This window comes from Eptesicus fuscus, chromosome 22 (genome assembly GCF_027574615.1).
Source record: "Eptesicus fuscus isolate TK198812 chromosome 22, DD_ASM_mEF_20220401, whole genome shotgun sequence".
NCBI classification, from domain to species: Eukaryota; Metazoa; Chordata; class Mammalia; order Chiroptera; family Vespertilionidae; genus Eptesicus; species Eptesicus fuscus.
The window spans coordinates 35,500,054-35,518,509 of record NC_072494.1 but is presented as its reverse complement, the minus strand read 5'-3'; positions in this window follow the sequence as shown (position 1 = coordinate 35,518,509).

Below are 18,456 nucleotides of genomic sequence, written 5' to 3'. Positions count from 1 at the left end.
GGGTGTGTGTGGGGATGAGGGGTTGATACTTGCCAGTAAAATGTTCCCTTTGTCAGTTGTTGAACAAGGTCCCCACAGATACCTGTTCCCAGGGGCCTTTGACAAGCGTCTGGACAATGCAGGTGGGAGGCAGAGCGCTGGAGGCCCCGGCTGGCCAGTGTCTTCGCTTCCTCCCTGGAGTTTTATCGGGAGGGATAGATGCCATTGCCGTGCGCTGTTGACTTGCAGACTTCAAAATCACAGGAAGATGCCTGTGAAGGGACGGCCTTGCTGTGGCCACGGGCTGGGCACTGGGGGCACTGGATTCCAGCGCTGGCTCTGCCACCAAGCAGGTGTGATGTGGAGCGAGTCCCTTCCTTATTCTGGGCTTCAGGACAGAGAAGGCTTGGCCAGGTCCTCTCTAAGGGCGCCTCCAGCTGGGAGGCAAAGAAGAATGGGAAAGAGAGAAGAGACAGGGAAACCCTGGAGCCCTGGTGGCCTGGGAACAGAGTGGTGCAGGAGGGAGCAGAGAAGAGAAAAGAATCAAGAATCTGCCTTTTGAGCCCTGGCCAGTGTGGCTCAGTTGGTTGGGCATCTTCTAGGATTTGAAAGGTTACAGGATCGATTCTGGTCGGGGTTTCGGCTTCATTCCCCCATAGGGGGCAGGCATGTTTCTCTCTCCCTCTCCCTTCCTCTCTCTCTAAAAATCAATTTAAAAAAAAATCTATCTTTGAGTCATTTAACGAGTTTAACATGAAAACTAGGAAGCACTTACCCCTCCAGCAGGTGACCCTCCAGGTTCCCAGGGGCTTTCCAAAGCCTTTGGCATCCCCATTTGTGGCCAACAGAGCGACGAGGAGCCCCTGGGTCTCTGAGCGGGTGTCCCCACTGCCCCGCAAAGGAGGGCAGGAGTCAGGGGGAATTCCAGGTCAGTTGGAAAATTACAGAGCCGAGAGAGACTGCACGTGGTATTTTCCAGGCGTGGGGAAGGCGCACTGGGAGCAAGAGGGAGGTTTTCTGGCTCAGAGCAGTAGGAGTCCCCTTCTCCTCTCCCTCATCTTTTGCCAGAGGCCTACATGCCTTACACCTTGTGCGCCAACAGCCTGGTGTGAGATCCTGGACCCACCCAGGGCCTGTTCACCTGGATAGGTGCCAGGTCACACCTCCCCAGTGCAGGTGACCCTTCTGGACCAAGCCGGGCGGATGCACTGTCCAGGGCCTGCCCTGCACCGGGTGCTGTGAAAATGCTCCCATCTCCTCGCGCCATCTCCACCCTCCAGAGGCTGGGGTCCCCTTTGAGGTCGCTCTGCTTCTTCCCCTGTCCGCCTTAGGGTCATGGGTGAGCAGTCTTTTAAGTATAAAGGCCACCCCCTTTTTCTGCTGGCTAAGCCTCCTCGTGTAATAATAATAGTAGTCGATACGTATTACTGATTGTGCCAAGCACTGTTCTAAATGCTTTTCATGTATTTAACTCACTTAATTCTTATGACATTCAAGAGATAGGTACTATTTTCAGATAAACTGAGGCAATCCTTCAGTCCAATCACTATCCTCTCCCCCTTTCCCTTCCTCTCCCTCCCCCCTCCCCCTACACACACAGACACAGCACACACAGTCTCTGGGCTCCAGGAACCAGGCAGAGGCAGCAATCCCTCCCTTAGCCTGGCCAGTGACTTCAGAGCCTTAGAGAAAGTCCCAGCACCCACACTACTCCTCACAAGGCTGGGCCATTCTGGGCAAGTAGATGCTTCTTTGGGTCTCAGCTGCCCACTAAGTCAGTGGTAGGAAAACCATTATGTCCCTTTCCCTTCCTCCCTTCCTCCCTCACCACACACACACACACACACACACACACACACGCACACACACCCCCTACTCCCCAGCCACTTCCCATTTATAGGAAATGGGGATGACGTGAGGAGCAAGGCCATCCTTGGGGACCTGCTAATTGTCTGGCTGAATATTGGAGAAACCAAAGATGCTGGCAAAAATGCATTAGCCGCTTCTCCCCCCTCCCCCCACAGCCCCTTCCCATTATCCTTGGGCTCAGAGCAAGCATTATTCTCTTCCTACAGAGCAAGCCTCCTAGCTGGGGCTGGTTGCCCTGGGAGAAGGCTGAGAAGCCAGCAGCACCTGGAGTTCTCCTGATGCTCCCATCTCCTCTTGCCATCTCCACCATCCACAGGCCGTGGTCCCCTTTGAGGTCTCTCTGCGTCTTCCCCTGCCTGCTCTAAGTTCAGGGGCGAGCAGTCTTTTAAATATAAAGGCCACCAGCAGGGCCAAATCCTGGCTATGGACTTGGGAGCGGGAGGGAGAGGTCCTCTGGACACAATTCCATTTCTGGGATTTTGCTTTGTGGCAAAATAATCAGGTATGTATATCAAAAGTATGTGGCCGGGCCAGTGTGGCTCAGTGGTTGAGTGCTGACCCATGCACCAAGAGGTCACTAGTTCGATTCCCTGTCTAGGCACATGTCTGGGTTGCAGGCTCAATCCCCAGTAGGGGGCGTGCAGGAGGCAGCTGATCCATAGATGTTTCTCTCCCTCTCCCTCTCCCTCTGGAATCAATAAAAACATTTTTTTTTTAAAAAAGTATCTGATGCCCTAGCTAGTTTGGCTCAGTGGATAGAGCGTCGGCCTGTGGACTGAAGGGTCCCAGGTTCGATTCTGGCCAAGGGCACATGCCTGGATTGCGGGCTCAATCCCCAGTGGGGAGCATGCAGGAGGCAGCCAATCAATGATTCTCACTCACCATTGATGTTTCTATCTCTCCCTCTTCCTTCCTCTCTGAAATCAATAAAGAAATATATATATTTTTAAAAAGTATGTGCGGTTGTAAAAGGAAAGACAAAGATTCTAAAATGAGACTCTGTAGCCTGAAAATTATTCTGGAAGGAAATAAAGAGGTTAAAAAAAAAAAGTATGTGCATGATATTCATCTCATTCTTCATAATAGTGAAAAATTAGAAATAATTTAAATGTAGAATAATAAGCTATTGGCTAAGCAAAATTATGAAAAATCCATATAATGGAACATTATGCTGCCATTGAAAGTGGTGATAATGGAAGAATTTTAATTGACTGGGAAATGTTTATAATATAGTAGAGGCCAGGTGCCTGACATTTGTGCACTGGGTGGGGGGGGGGGGGTCCCTCAGCCCTGCCTGTGCCCTCTCTAAATCCAGGACCCCTCAGGGGATGTCTGACTGCCAGCTTAGGAGCAGGCCTAAACTGGCAGTCGGACATCCCCCGAGGGGTCCTTAGCGCAGAGGCAGAAGAGGCTCCTGCCACCACCACTGCACTCACCAGTCGTGAGCCCAGCTTCTGGCTGAGTGGCGCTCCCCCTGTGGGAGCACACTGACCACCAGAGGGCAGCTCCTGCATTCAGCATCTGCCCCCTGGTGGTCAGTGTGTGTCATAGCGACCGGTTGTTCCACCGTTTGGTCAATTTGCATATTAGGGTTTTGTTATATAGGCTTACCAATGAAAACAGCCAGCTACAAAATAGTAATTACAATTACTGGGGCTCAGTTGGTTGGAGTGTCATCCTGTGCACCAGAAGTTTGTGGGTTCGATTCCCAGTCAGGGCACATACCTGGAGTTGCCTGCTCCATTCCTGGTCAGGGCATGTATGGGAGGCAAACAATCAATGTATCTCTCTCACTTTGATGTTTCTCTCTCTCTTCTTCCCTCTCTAAAAAATATCAATTAAAAGTAGGTGTATACTAATGCAACGTGATCTCCTGAACTGGATCTTGGAACAGAAAAGGGATATTAGTGGAAAGCTGGTAGGAACTGAATAAGGTCTGCAGTTTAGTAAGTGGTACTCCAGTATTAATTTCTCGTTTTTGTTTTTTTTTTTTAATATATTTTATTGATTTTTTTACAGAGAGGAAGGGAGAGGGACAGAGAGCCAGAAACATCAATGAGAGAGAAACATCGATCAGCTGCCTCCTGCACACCCCCCACTGGGGATGTGCCCGCAACCAAGGTACATGTCCTTGACCGGAATCGAACCTGGGACCTTTCAGTCTGCAGGCCGACGCTCTATCCACTGAGCCAAACCGGTTTTGGCTTAATTTCTCGGTTTTGATCATTGTTCTATGGTTGTATTCATACCAGGGGAAACTGGTTGAAGGTTGTGGGCTTGATCCCCAGTAGGGGGCTATCACTGATGTTTCTATCTTTCTCTCCCTCTCTCTTCCTTTCTGAAATCAATAAAAAAAATATTTTTCAAAAAAGGCAATGGCTTCAGAGGGCCAAGCTAGACCAGAGGAGAGTTATGAGGAGCCAGATCATAGTGAGTTCACTAAGGGGCAGGTCCGAAGCAGCTTTAAACAGGTGAAGTGTGAGAGGCGAGGGGCTCTGCAGGGCTCTCAGGCACCGGGGAAGGGGTGAGCCTAGATGAGCACAATAGTCCTTTCCAGCTCTGAGAGTCGATGAAGCCCACCCACTCTCCTCTCAAAGGCAGGAACTCTGTCTGGCCACCTCCCATATGGGGGGGGGGGGGCGGGGAGAGGGGGGCACCAGCAGAATGCTCCGTCAAGGAAGCCTAGTTCAAAGCCTAGAACTGTACCTGCTCAATGTTAGAAACTGAAGTATCAGGACAGACTGGGACTAGGATTCGATGCTTGATGGGACTCGTTCAGGGCATTAAGCAGAGGCAAAGATGGTAATGCTGTCCCTTCCCTTTAAGGTTTCAGGCGTGCACCAGACAGCCTTCCTAAGCCAGTCTCTAAATGGGAAAGACACTTCGTTAACTGGGCTGGGCTGTGAAATGCCTGGAGCAAGGAGGTGATTACTTCACGGTGAATACCCGGAATTCTGCTCTGGAGCTGGGTGCCTGAGGGGCTAACTACGGGTGGGTTGAGAATGGGGAGGGACAGCCGGAGGCGACAGAGCTGCCAGCTCCATACCCCCACGCAGGTCCTGCACGTGAGTCAATGAGATGCTATGTGCTTTCGTAGAAAAAATGTGGGCTCAGGGACCAGATAGATCCAAGGCCACTGACTATGCATCTAGACATTCCGTTCTCATTCAATAAACATTTATTAAGTAATAATTATGAATCAGGCTCGATGCTACAATACAGTAACCTTACGCCTGCAAGTGAGTCATTTAACTTCTGAGTCTCAATTTCTAATCAGAGCTCTGGCCGGCCGGGGTGCTCGGTTGGTTAGAGCCAAGGTTTTGGGCTCAATCCCTGCTCAGGGCACATATAAGAAGCAACCAATGAATGAATCTATAAATAAATGGAACAAACAATCAATGTCTCTCTCTCTCTTCCCCCGCCCCCCCCCTCTCTCATCAATAAATAAAATAAAATAAATGTATGCAGAAAGCTCGTTGAGAATAATGAGGGCTATTTTGTAAGTAATGTCCTTGGAGGAGAATCTCAATGCATGTTTGTTCATTCTGTCTTGTGTACAGAATCCTAAATGAGATGCAGAAGGACATACAAGGACCATCCTCTGCCCTCATGGAGGTTTCCGTCTTCTCTGGGAAATGAGAGTGGCGCAAAAAGATTACTCAGCAGCATGTCGGCAGACTCTCAAGGCCCTGACCCAGCTCCAGAGGCCTTAAGCGATCAGAGCTCAGTGGGATAAGCCCAGGGAAGCTGGGCAGCGCGGGGAAGTTTTGAACTGAGTGTTCAAATCAGCGTGACGGTGCCAGTGAGTGATAATTACTTGTTTCTGGTCTGTGCTTAACGGCTTACAAAGTCCTTTCACAGACATGGTCAGGTTCAGTTCTCACAGTACCTGTAAGGTAGGCAGGTGCCACCTGGGGAAACTGGGGTCAAGTAACTTGCCCAGGGTAGCAGAGCTAAAGCCCTCACCCTCGTCCTCACCGTTGCACCTGCGTGTGCTCAGAGACCTGCGGTCCCTGCGTGGCAGCAGAAGCCAGGGCTCAGCTCTCACTACATCAGTGCTGCGCCTTGGTGGCGTTGCTACAGCAGCAGCAGGCCCAGCCAGGGCCCAGATCAGCAGGCAGAGGAGCTCAGAGTGGGGGAACAGAGGGGTCAAGCGAGGGGCAGGAGGGTGCAAGGGAAGAGGCCCCAAGGTCTTGCTCCCATTTCCCGGTTTGGCTGACTCTAGGCTGTGAGGCAGGAATACAAGGAGGATGAGTCTGCGATACCCCAGGCCATCAAATGCTCTCACACTATTGACTCGCCCAGAGGCAAGGAGGGCCAAACAAAAGGGGAAACACTACAACTGCAGCAAGAAGGAATGGGAGTCAGACTCGAGGAGGGACTTCCCTGGGCACCTGAGATAAGATGTAAAATCTCTAACCCTCTTCCCGAAGTGTCCCCGACCCCGAGCTCTCGGAGTCCAGTGCAGTACAGCCCAGGGATAAGGGATGGGTGAGGGGACCTGTGGCAGGGTTAGTTGGGGATCTGATGTTGGGGATCCTGCAGGCTGGGCAGCTTTTCCCGTTCTGGAGGGGATGGCCTGAATGTGCCAGGAGTTGTGGGGGATAGGCTGGGGCTGGAGTGACTTTTGGCAGGATTTACTACTGAATCTGTGTGTGTGTCTGGGGGTGAGGGGAGCTGATGCTAATTTAAGTGGCTATAAAGCCATTCTCACGGTCCTGATGCAATGCTCAAGGTAATAAGCAACTGAGTAATTAGTAATTAGGTTGTGAACTAACCACTTGACTCAGGGTATGTAGGTACCACTTTTGCACGATCCATCCCCAGGCCTGCAGGAAAGAGAGGACGGGTCTGAATCCAGGTACCTGGGCAGGGGCGCCAGCCCCAGACGCTGGAGCTCCAGAGGAGCAGAAGGATCTGGTGGGGACCCCCATCCCACCTCCTGCTGGGCTCCAAGGTCAAGTAAGGGAGGCGGAACAAGCCACAAAATCTATAGCCTAGACTTTGTTTTGTTTTGTATCTTTCTTTTTTAAAATTTAACGTATTTCTATTGATTTCAGAGAGGAAGGGAGGGAGAGAGAGATAGAAATATCAATGATAGCCCTAACCGGTTTGGCTCAGTGGATAGAACATTGGCCTGTGGACTGAAAGGTCCCAGGTTCAATTCTGGTCAAGGGCATGTACCTTGGTTGGGGGCACAACTCCAGTGGGAGGTCTGCAGGAGGGGGCTGATCGATGTTTCTACCTCTCTATCCCTATCCTTTCTTCTTTGTAAAAAATCAATAAAATATATTAAAAAAAAAAAAGAAATATCAATGATAAGAAAGAATCGTTGATCGGCTGCCTCCTGCACACCCCACACTGGGCATGTGCCCTGACCGGGAATTGAACTGTGACCTCCTGGTTCATAGGTCCATGCTCAACCACTGAACCACACTGACCAGGCTTATTTTTCTTTTCCTTTTTCTTTTTTTTAAAAATATTTTATTGATTTTTTATAGAGAGGAATAGAGAGTGAGAAACATCGATCAGCTGCCTTCTGCACACCTCCTTCTGGGGATGTGCCCGCAACCAAGGTACATGCCCTTGACCGGAATTGAACCTGGGACCTTTCAGTCTGCAGGCTGACACTCTAGCCAAACCGGTCAGGGGCCAGGCTTATTTTTCTTAATTAATTAATTTCAAAGTCCCTCTCAGGGCTGCTGCGTACAATTAATTGCACGGTAGTGACCGAGCACCAGCTAGCCATGTTGGCCTAAAGATGCCTCCTCCATTCAATGAGAACGGAAGAGAAAGAACGCTACAACATCGACCCACTGCCTGTCCAGAGCTGATTGTCCAGCAGGTGAAGCAGCTGTGAGCAAGGTGTGTTACTATAGCAGCTGTTTGGAGACGCCACACAATGCATGGGGTCTGCATCTGGAGCGGGCAGGCCGCGTCCTCCCTCCACCCCCATCTCAGCAATGACAGCCCCTTTGACACTCCTCCTCATTTGCATATTGTTCCCCACATTTTTTCTTCTTCCCCATCCCCAGTTACTCTTTATTGTTCAACTCCCTTGTTTCCTAGACTTCGTTGTTTCTTTTCTTAATTCATTCCGGAGTGCCTCCCAGGGCTGCCACGTACTAATACAGTTGTACATGTTATTCACTTTGCAAGCACAGGGAGGCAAGGCTCTTGGCCGTACCTGCCTTTTCTAATTTGCATAAAAGTGCTCTATGGGCTGGGAGTCGCCCTGGCACCTTCGGTGGACCAGGCACTGTGCCCGGCACTGAGACATACTTCCTGTTCCGTCCTCCACTGCGTTCACTCTCCTCCTCCTCCTCCTCCTCCGCCCCCCCACTTTAGTCCTGGGCCCTCACCAGGAATGAGCTCTTATAGACTTGGTAGTGTGCAAAGATCACGGGCGCTGAGGTTACACAGACTGGGCTCGCTGCCCTGCGCTGCCCTCACCAGCGGTAAACTTGGGGCAAATGACCTAACGTTGCTGAGCCTAGACTGCCCTCTGTGAAGTGGGGATTATAGTTCCCATCCCACAGGGCTGTGTGAGAATCGGAGAGGGCTTCGTTTCATGCCTGACAGAGCAGTAAATAATTACTGTCCTCGTTCCTTCCCTCCCATCCCCTGCCTCCCCCCGGCCGCTCAGGGCCATTACCGGTTCTGTGCCATCACCCTGAGTCTATGTCTGAGTACCCGTTCTATGAAAACATCGTTTGCAAAGCACTTGCTCAGACACCTCCCATTTGCCCTTTGCCGCTCTGAGGGGCGGACAGGAATGGTGTCAGACTTACCGAGGGTTTTGTGGCTCCCGAGTGGCAGGGCTGGATTAGAACCCAAGCCCATTCCCTTTGTGCTGAGCTCGCCCGGTGTCATATGGGGGTTTCTAGAACTTGACTGACACCTTCCAAGAGTCACAGAGGGGAGAGGCAGGTGACAGCTGAAACCGGCCCATTAAAAACCTGTCCTCCACCCGCCCAGCCCAGCCCAGCCCTGAGCAGACGAGCAGCAGAGAGGAGAGCCGAGGACCAGGGGAGGCTGTGGCACTGGCCTTGGTGGGAGGCAGGCCCCTGTCTCCTCTGACTGCCGGGCTGGCACAGGAAGGTGGGCCCCACAGAGAGATGCTGAGGTCCGACCACAAGCAGGGCACCGTGGGAGCCTGTGAAGAGAGCCTGCGATGGCATCTGCAGGGCCTTCCTCCCCTCACTCACATCTCCTCGTCTTAGCGATAGAAGCCTCCCGCCCGCTCGCTCTGCGTGGGCCATGCTATGCTTAGTTTATCCCAGAGTTACTCGCTTTGGGCCGGGCTCACCGTTGGTTAGTGCAATGGGCAGGCTCACTGCCCATAGGGACGGCGTGGACACAAAGGTTGTCGCTCATTCCCACGAACACCCCTTTCTGGTCTTTATGGTTTCAACGTGGCTTCATGTACAGGGTGTCCTTCCGACCTCCCAGTGACCTGGGGAGACAGGTCTTACTAAAGGAGGGAAATGGGAACTTAGAGAAGTAGGCGGGGACTGACTGGGGCCGCACGGCCCTAAGTGTCGGAGCCTGGCCTTGACCGCCAGTCCTCTGACCACGTCTACTGCCCAGGGAGGCGGCCCCAGGGCATGAGGCTGCTGGGTGAAGGCTGAGCAGGAGGCAGACAGGACAGCGTCTGCTCTCTGAGAAGTCTGTGGTGAAAAGGGCCTTTTCTTCCTTCGAGGGAGTGGGATCGGGGGTGGGGGGGGTGGGGGTTGGCCCCAGCCCCGCGGACCTCCCCGAGCAGGTGGAGGAAGGACAGGGGGAAGGAAGGTGGCATCGCAATGGCACATCTGTGCACTGTGCCCCCCCGCTGAGCTGGGGACGGCAGCCGTGGCCCCTCCTGCTCCCGGCTTCCCGTTCATCCCCGGCACCCTGGCTTTGTATTCGCATTTTGATTCTTGTTCTTTCCCTCCACACCCCAGAGACTGTTGCACACACATCCCCACCCCCAAGGCCACACAGCCGCCTCCGGGGATCTCCTGGCTCCATTGGCCCGCATCTCTGCCACAGGAAGCGGGAGCCTGACAAGGTGATTACAAGCTCCCCAGAGAGACAGGCCTGTCATTAGGAGCAGACACTCCACTTCCCGAAGCAGCGAGCTCCCTGTCACTGTCTGTTTCTAACAGCGCTCTGCCCAGGCTTTCCTCCTGGAGGGCCTGCGGGGAGGAGTGGGGCAGCCGCTGGGAGGAGAGGGGGCCCTGGGGTTCCTCTGTTGGGTAGGTGGACTTTGTCTTTGAGAGCTGATGTCCGGGGGAGGTTAAACCAATTTAACCGCCCCACCTCCCACCTTCTAGAAAACACTAAGGGGAAAGGGAGGTTGGTTGAGCTGCAACAGGTCACGGGACTCCTGTGGGACACCCCTTTGGGGACCCCTTCCCCCAAAGGCTTCATGGAGGTGCATCTCCCCTCAGTCTCTCTCTGGAGTCCAGGAGGCTGGCACTGTGTCTGTGGCGAGGGGTGAGACAGGGCCTCCTGCAGCAGGCAGCAGAAAGCCCGAGGCACGGGCCGCCGAGGCCACGTGTCCTCCTGCCAGCCAGCCTCTTAGACAATCCCTTCCCCACTGTAGAGCCAGCCAGGAACCCGCACACGTCCTCTGTGAAGGACCAAATAGTAAATTCTTCAGAGGCCACGTGGTCTCTGTCACAACTACTCAACTCTGCCCTTGTAACACAGAAGCAGGCACGGACACAGTGCACACGTGATGCGAATGGGCATGGCTGTGTTCCAATAAAGCTTTATGGATGGACCCTGAAATGTGAATTTCATACAGTTTTCACATGTCATGAAATAGTCTTCTTTTGATTTTCTTTCAACCACTTAAAAATGTGAAAACTCTTGCCCGAGATGGTTTGGCTCAGTGGATAGAGCGTCGGCCTGCAGACTGAAGGGTCCCAGGTTCGATTCTAGTCAAGGACACATGCCTGGGTTGCGGGCTCGATCTCCAGTATGGAGTGTACAGGAGGCAGCCGATCAATGATTCTCTCTCATCACTGACGTTTCTATCTCTCTCTCCTTCTCCCTTCCTCTCTGAAATCAATAAAGATGTATTTTAAAAAAATATGAAAACCCTGCCTGGCCGGTGTGGCTCAGTGGTTGAGCATCGACCTATAAACCAGGAGGTCACAGTTCAATTCCCAGTCAGGCCATATGCCCGGGTTGCAGGTTCGATCCCCAGTAGGGGGCGTGCAGGAGGCAGCTGATCAATAATTCTCTCTCATCATTGACGTTTCTATCTCCCTCTCCCTCTCCCTTCCTCTTTGAAATCAATAAAAATATATTTTTTAAACTGTGAAAACCCTTATTACTCATGGGCCATGTGAAAACCAGTGGTAACCTGGGTTTGGCCTGCGGGAGGCCGTTTTCTGTGTGTCTCTCCATCGGAGCAGCCTTGGGTATCGGCCTCCTTAAATAAAAACAACGATGAAGTTGATTAAAGGAGTGTAACAGTACCCAGGCTCTACTTTGCTATCTTTGGATAACCCTGTGGATTTACTTTTAAAAAAAAAAATGTATTTGTATTGATTTCAGAGAGGAAAGGGAGAGGGAGAGAGAAATAGAAACATCAACAATGAGAGAGAATCATTGATCAGCTGCCTCCTGAACGCCCCACACTGGGGATCGAGCCCGCAACCCAGGTATATGGTCCGACCAGGAATTGAATCGTGACCTCCTGGTTCAGAGATCAATGCTCAACCACTGAGCCTCGCCATCCAGGCTGGATTTACTTTTCTTTTTTGTTTTGTTTTTGTTTTTGTTCATCAGTTTATGTTGTTCATTATTTCCCCTAGATGAGTGAGATCATGTGCTATTAGAAATACACTTATAAGAACCAAAAATGAGACAAGCAATAATGGTTATGGTGACAGGCAAATGAATCAGTCTGTAGTGAGTTTCTTTCTGGGCCAACAGTTCTTTTGAGACCCAATTTCAATGTCCACCAGTTCCTTATGTGTACATGTCAGCACTGACATTACAGTTCTGGATGGTGGACAAATGGTGGCAATGCAGGTCCGACTCTCTCTGGTTTGGTCCTGGGCAATGGATTTACTTTTCAAACCAGCGCTTATTCCATATTCATTTTGTGCTTTCGCACAATTCTCTCATTCTCCCCACAATCTCATGAAGCCAACTGGAAGCACTTCTCCTTGTCATCTGAGGAAAATGATGCAAAGAGGTAACGCCATGTCTCTGGGGCTGCACAATTACCATCTGGTTAAGCCGACGTCCAAACCTATACTTGGTTTTCTAGTCTCTGGGGCCAGCGTTCTGCCCTCATTGTGGATCTGACCTGCCCCACTGCAACCTCAGGCGGATTCATTAACATCCAACACAATGGATGTTAAGCCCTTTCCAGATGCTGGGGATACACTGGTAAATGGGACAGACAAGGTCCCTACATCTTGAAGTATACATTTCAGTAGGGAGACCACACTCATAACTGAATAACTTCAGATAGCGATGAAGGAAGAAAGACAAGACGATGAGTTAGAGGGCCTGTGGGCGGGGATAGGGAGGGATTCAAGAAAGAAAGGACCCTCTGAGGAGATGACACTTGAGCTGGATCGTGAAAATTAAGAAGCCCACCCCAGGAAGATCTGAGAGGAAGGCACAGGGAAACGGAACAGCAGATGCAAAGGTCCTGAGGCAGGACCAGCCAGTAAGAAAGATGAGAGCCAGGAATGGAAAGAAAGCCAGAGCAAGAGGAGGAGGCAGAGACGGGGTTGGATAAGTAAGCAGAAACCGGACTGTGAGAATTTTATTCTTGTGCAACAAGGAAGACATAGAAGGAGTCAAGCAGAGCAGTGACATGATCTAATTTATGTTTTTAAAGACCATTTTGGGCCCTGGCCAGGCAGCTCAGTTGGTTGGAACATCGTCCCGATATGCCAAGGTGGTGAGTTCGATCCTTGGTCAGGGCACATGCATGAACCAATTAAAGAATGCATCAATTTGTTGTTTGGAACAACAAATGGATGTTTCTCTCTCTCTCTCTCTAAATCAATAAAAACAAATTTTAATAAAAGAAAATAAAGATCACCCTAACCAGTTTGGCTCAGTGGATAGAGCGTCAGCCTGCGGACAGAAGGGTCCCAGGTTCGATTCCGGTCAAGGGCATGTACCTTGGTTGCTGGCACATCCCCAGTGGGGAGTGTGCAGGAGGCAGCTGATCGATGTTTCTCTCTCATCGATGTTTCTAACTCTCTCTCCTTCTTCCTTCCTCTCTGTAAAAAATCAATAAAATATTTTTTTTAAATAAAAAGAAAAGAGAGATCACTTTGGGAGGTATAAGTCTGGCAGAGGGGAGTATCAATAAATTCAGTGAAAAAAGTGATGATGGGCACAAAGACGTTGGGAACAGAATAGAACAGGACTTTTTCTGTGACCACTATGGCATGGAGGGCCCTGAACAGGGTGGGAGGCTCCTTCTGATTGGTCACATGCAAGGGGAACTCTGTCTCCATCTTCCTTCTCTTATCTCTCCTACAGCCACCCCCACACTAGAGGAAACAAGCCCTCTGACACCCCGAGAGCCACGGAGAGCGAACCGGCAGAGTGAGAAGGCCGAGGCATTTGGGAGGGTGGTGGCCTGCTGGCCCCTGTCCTCCCGACGACTGGCTTCAAAGGCCAGGGCTCTTCCCAGCCACAGCTCTGGCCCCAGCCTGGACCTGGGAGGCGCCAGAGGCGGGGTGAGGAGATGAGAACAGGGAACAGGGTGTCAAGACCCTGCATCTCCTTCTCTTCCAGGGGAGAGACCCAGAGGGAGGCAATGCTTGTTCCAAAGAAACAGGAGTTTCCCCTTTTCCAGTGGCTACAGCTGGAGAAAGTCCCATGATAGGATCAGAAGGTTAAACATCTCTGTCAGACCAAAGGCGAGGCTGGGAAGAGGGCAGTGCTGGGGCCAGGCAGTTTCTGGAAGGCGTTGGAGGCAACAAGGGCTTTGGCTACTTGGGGTGTAGAATTTGAAGGGAGGGGTGGTTTGTGGACAGTTTGCACGTGTTTGGAGGGGGAGGCATCCTGCCCAGCACACCCCAATAACCATTCCAAAGAGGGGTGCCCACCGTCCATCTCAGTCCTCTAAGAAAGCCAGGAGACGCTCCGCTTGAATGCAGAAAAGCCGAGTGGGAGCCGAACCGGTGTCTCCCAGGCCCTTTGCCTGGTCCTGCTGTGCTTTGAGCCGACACCAATGCTGCAGAGAGGCAGCCTGCACCTCACCCAGCCGCTGCTGAGGCCCCCCAAACCCCCCCCCACCCCCCACCGCCCGCCTTCGCCCAAATCCACCCCATGACTCTGAGGCTCCTTTAGACCAGACTCCCGCCCGCCCAAGGCCTCTCCTGGTCGGCCTCGCTCCCATGGGGAGGGAGGGGAGGAAGGAAACGCGTTTATTCAGGGGCTCCTTCGCGGGAAGAACTTTATAAATTCTGTTTTCTTGATTCCCTGTGACTCTTCTGAGAAAGAGATTTATCTCCATGAACAGATCAGGAAGTGGCGACTCAGAGATGTGAGTGCCTTGCCCGGAACACACAGCTAAGAAGTGGTGGAGGCGAGATACGGATCAGGCCGGCTTCCAGAGCCCCCGGCACTCCCGCGAGGCCCTGGTGAGTCACTTCACACCGCCATGCCCTGTCCCTGGCCCTTCTTCCCTCTCACCTGGATTTTGAACCCTTACCTGCCTTTGTTTCCACTACAATCTGCTGTCCCGTCATCCCGACTGCTCAGGGCCAATGATGACCCTGTGTCTGTTGATCAATCCTTTGGCCAATCCTTTCTTCAGACGGTGCCTTGATGCTTGGTTGGTGGTTGAAGGTAACCACCGTCATTCATCCTCTCCTCTTCCTTCACCCCGAGCCGGACAGAAGTGCCAGAGCAGATTGTCCTCAGTCGCTACCGAGGAACACGGGCTGAGGGGCCCCTGTGGATGCTGTCACTGGATAAAGGGACCACTTGACGCTCACATAAAACTAGAGGTGAATGGCCATCGTGGCCGTATGTGTAATCGCCCCCACGTGGAAACAGCCTAAGTGTCTTCGACGGGTGCACAGTTAACAAGCTCTGGTCCTAGCACAGCACGAGGGCCGGCTCACCAACACAGAGGGGAGCGATGCCGCGGCAGAGGGCACCGTGGGCGGCGTGATGCGGAGAGAACCGCCAGACCCAGAGAACCGTGTGCCATGGGATTCCTCCCACAGAACAGTTTTGAAATAAAGCTCCAGAAAGGAAGCACGGAACAGTGGTTGCCAAGGGCTAGGGACGCGTGAGGAGGCTGTGGTCTCAAAGGGCAACCGGAGGGGTCCCTGTCCGCTGCCGTGTTGGAACTGTTCAGAAGCGGAATGTGACAGTGCAGGCACACACAGGTGACAGCATCGCACAGACCGAACTACACACGTGCATCGCACGGGAGCACGCACGCAAAGGACAGTGGGAATTCGGAATAAGATCTGAGGATTGATTGGAGTTAACACCCTGGCTGTGATGTCGTACTATACTAGTAGTTTTTGTTTTTTTTTTATATATATTTTTATTGATTTCAGAGAGGAAGGGAGAGGATAGAGAGATAGAAACATCAATGATGAGAGAGAATCATTGATTGGCTGCCTCCTGCACGCCCCCAACCGGGGACCGGACCCACAACCCGGGCATGTGCCCTTGACCCGAATCAAACCTGGGACCCTTCAGTCCGCAGGCCTGACGCTCTATCCACTGAGCCCAATCAGCTAGGGCTGTACTAGTAGTTTTGCAAAACTTTATTACAGGGGAAAACTGGGCAAAGCGCACAAGGGATCTCTCTGTGTTATTATTATTTTAACTGCCTGTGAATTTATGATGATCTCAATAAAAAATCCAATTATAAAAAAAGACTTAAGCGATCCCCTGTGCTCAAGAGGCTTAGAGTCTCCACGTGCCCCGCTTCTTTTCTCTGCTCCTCCGACTCCAGGCTGGATGTAGCTGAAGCCGAGTACGTGGTTCTCCCAGGAAGAAATTGCCGAGCGGGCAGTGAAGGACCAGAAGCGCTGCCTGCTTTTCCAATCCCCATCTCCTCCCAAACGTGGGCATTTTTTTTTTCTACTTTATTGGTTACGGTATTACATATGTGTCCGGATCCCCTCATTGCCCTGGCATTTTTTAAAGGCGAATTGGGAGGGGGCACTTAGAACCTTGGAGTAGCCGAGGTCAGGGGGTCAGAGAAAGCAACAGAGAGGCCCGCTCCCTCCGGGCTGCCCAGCACTGAGTCCCTGTCGGTACTGAGGAGACTGCTGAGCCACGGTGGGGTGTGTCCTCTCTCTTCCTCTCTCTCTGTCTCTGTCTCTCCCTCTCCGTCCCCCCAAGAGTGGAAAGAGGAAAGGTGCCCATAACCCTCACATCATCCTGAAATCTGCTTCATGAGTAACTTTTCTGGGGAAGCAGCAGCCCAGCTGTTTCCTGCCCCATAAACGCTCCCTCCTCGCCCCCCTCACCTACAGCCCCTCTTGGGACTGTTTTCTAAAGCCACCTCCCAGGGACTCTGCTGACTGAGGGAGGCCCGGGGGAGAGGAAGGCTTGGCAGCCCTGTCCCAGGACCTCAGCCAATGCCCCCCCCTGTCCCCCCACTGTGTCCCAGCCTCCCTCCAGCCAAGCCTGAAGCAGCCGGCTCTGTCCCCAGCAGCTGTACACAGCAGGGGTGGGACGGCCACGCTCCCTCTCACTCCCAGGCAGCAGCTGAGGGGCAGTGAATAAACAACTCAGCTTCCCCAGGGCCCTTGTGACACAGGCCTCTTTCCACCACCTAATCTCAGCCTGGCCTTGGTTTCCTCACAGCATCCGTGCCACAGCCATGCCCGGCGGCAGGCTGGCAGGCTCCTGCTGGGGGGAGGGCACTCTCCCTCCAGAGTGGGCCCGGCACTCCTGGGAAGGGCAGGGGAGGCCAGGAGCCCGAGCAGCTGCCTCCTTTCTTGTCCTGCCCATGATACCCACGACCGACCGACCGACCGGGGCGGCACCAGGCACTGGAGCGTCCCAGCTCAGCTGAGAAAGGATTTCCTTTCCTAAAGAGCATGTCGTTATGGGGAGACAAACGGGAGACCCAGAGGGGAACAGGTCTTGGGCTGCGTTGATAAGCAGAGCTCGGAGAGAAGCCCCTGCCAGCCTCCCAGCCTCCAAGGCACACAAACACTTGATGCTCTGCCTGTTTCTCTCACACACACGAGCACAGCCACATTCAGGCGGCTCCGTGGGTTGGAGCATCGTCCTGAACACCAAAGAGCATCAGGTTCGATTCCCAGGCAGGACACATATTTCAGTTGTGGGTTTGATCCCTGGTTAGGGCACATATGGGAGGCAACTGACTTACGTTTCTCTCTGGCATCGCTATGTCTCTCTACCTTCTCTCTCTCTCTCTCTCTCTAAAAATCAATAAGAAAACATATCCTCAGGTGAGGATTACAAAGAAAATCCTGCTGTAAAAAGAAAGAGAGAACGCTAGGTGTCTGAGCGTACATGGAATAGCGTTGAAATCTTGTGGACTCAGGTGCAGGACCACCCCTAGCCGTGAGCCACTTCCTCGAGGAACTAGCTTGTCACCCTTTTTTCCCTACTTAAGTTTCACACTCACTTTCCATTCACCAGCAGCTGTCCCCCCCTCCCCAAGACTGAGCCACCAGAGGCCTGTCCTAGGCTGGCCGCTGGAGTCTACCCACCCAGGTGGGGTGTAAATTCCAGGCCTCCCATCACCCCCCATCCTCCTCTACAGGAATCCACTGCAGCCTTAAGAGGGAGTTCACACCACTCTCGACCCCTCTCCTCCCCAGTCCACAATGCTATCGTTCTATTTCCTAGGCAACGCTCCCATATGAAATGCTTCCTGAGGGATGCTAGCTATCTATCGTTCTCACCAAGCGCTACCCCCACGACCTGCCCAGGGAGATGTGACCAGCCAGGAGAGAGCTGCTCTGAGGCAGGCCGGGTCTGTGCCCTTCCTGATGTCTGGCTCCATCCACAAGTACCCTGATGTGCATCAGAAGCCCATTGCATGGCAGCTATTTCACAGGAAAGTACACACTGAGTGGCCAGATTATTATGATCTCTGAACGCATAATAATCTGGCCACTCGGTGTATATCCTATATAATAAAAGGCTAATATGCAAATTGTCCCCTCGACCAGGAGTTTGACCAGCAGGCAGGCCGGCCAACTGCCCTTGTCCCCTCCCCCTGGCCAGGCTGGCCAGACCCCACCCATGCACGAATTCATGCACCGGGCCTCTAATATATATATATTTTTTCATACACACACACACACACACTGAGTGACCAGATTATTATGCGTTCAGAGATCATAATAACCTGGCCACTCAGAGTAAATGAACAGATAGTGCCTGAAGCAAGGCACATGGAGAGGGGCAGAGAAGAGGCAGCCCAGAAGCATGGAGGCCAGGTGGCGGCATGGTTCCCAGCCCTTCTCCCATCCCCTTATTTACCTACATCGCACCATCATCCCACCCTCAAGACAAAACAGTCAGAAATGCAGTTTCCCTCAGCAGCGGGCATGGCAGGCCCTGTGGTTCCGCAGCTGAGGCTGCTCCTCCCGAGGCTGTGGAGGCCTGATTACTTCTCGT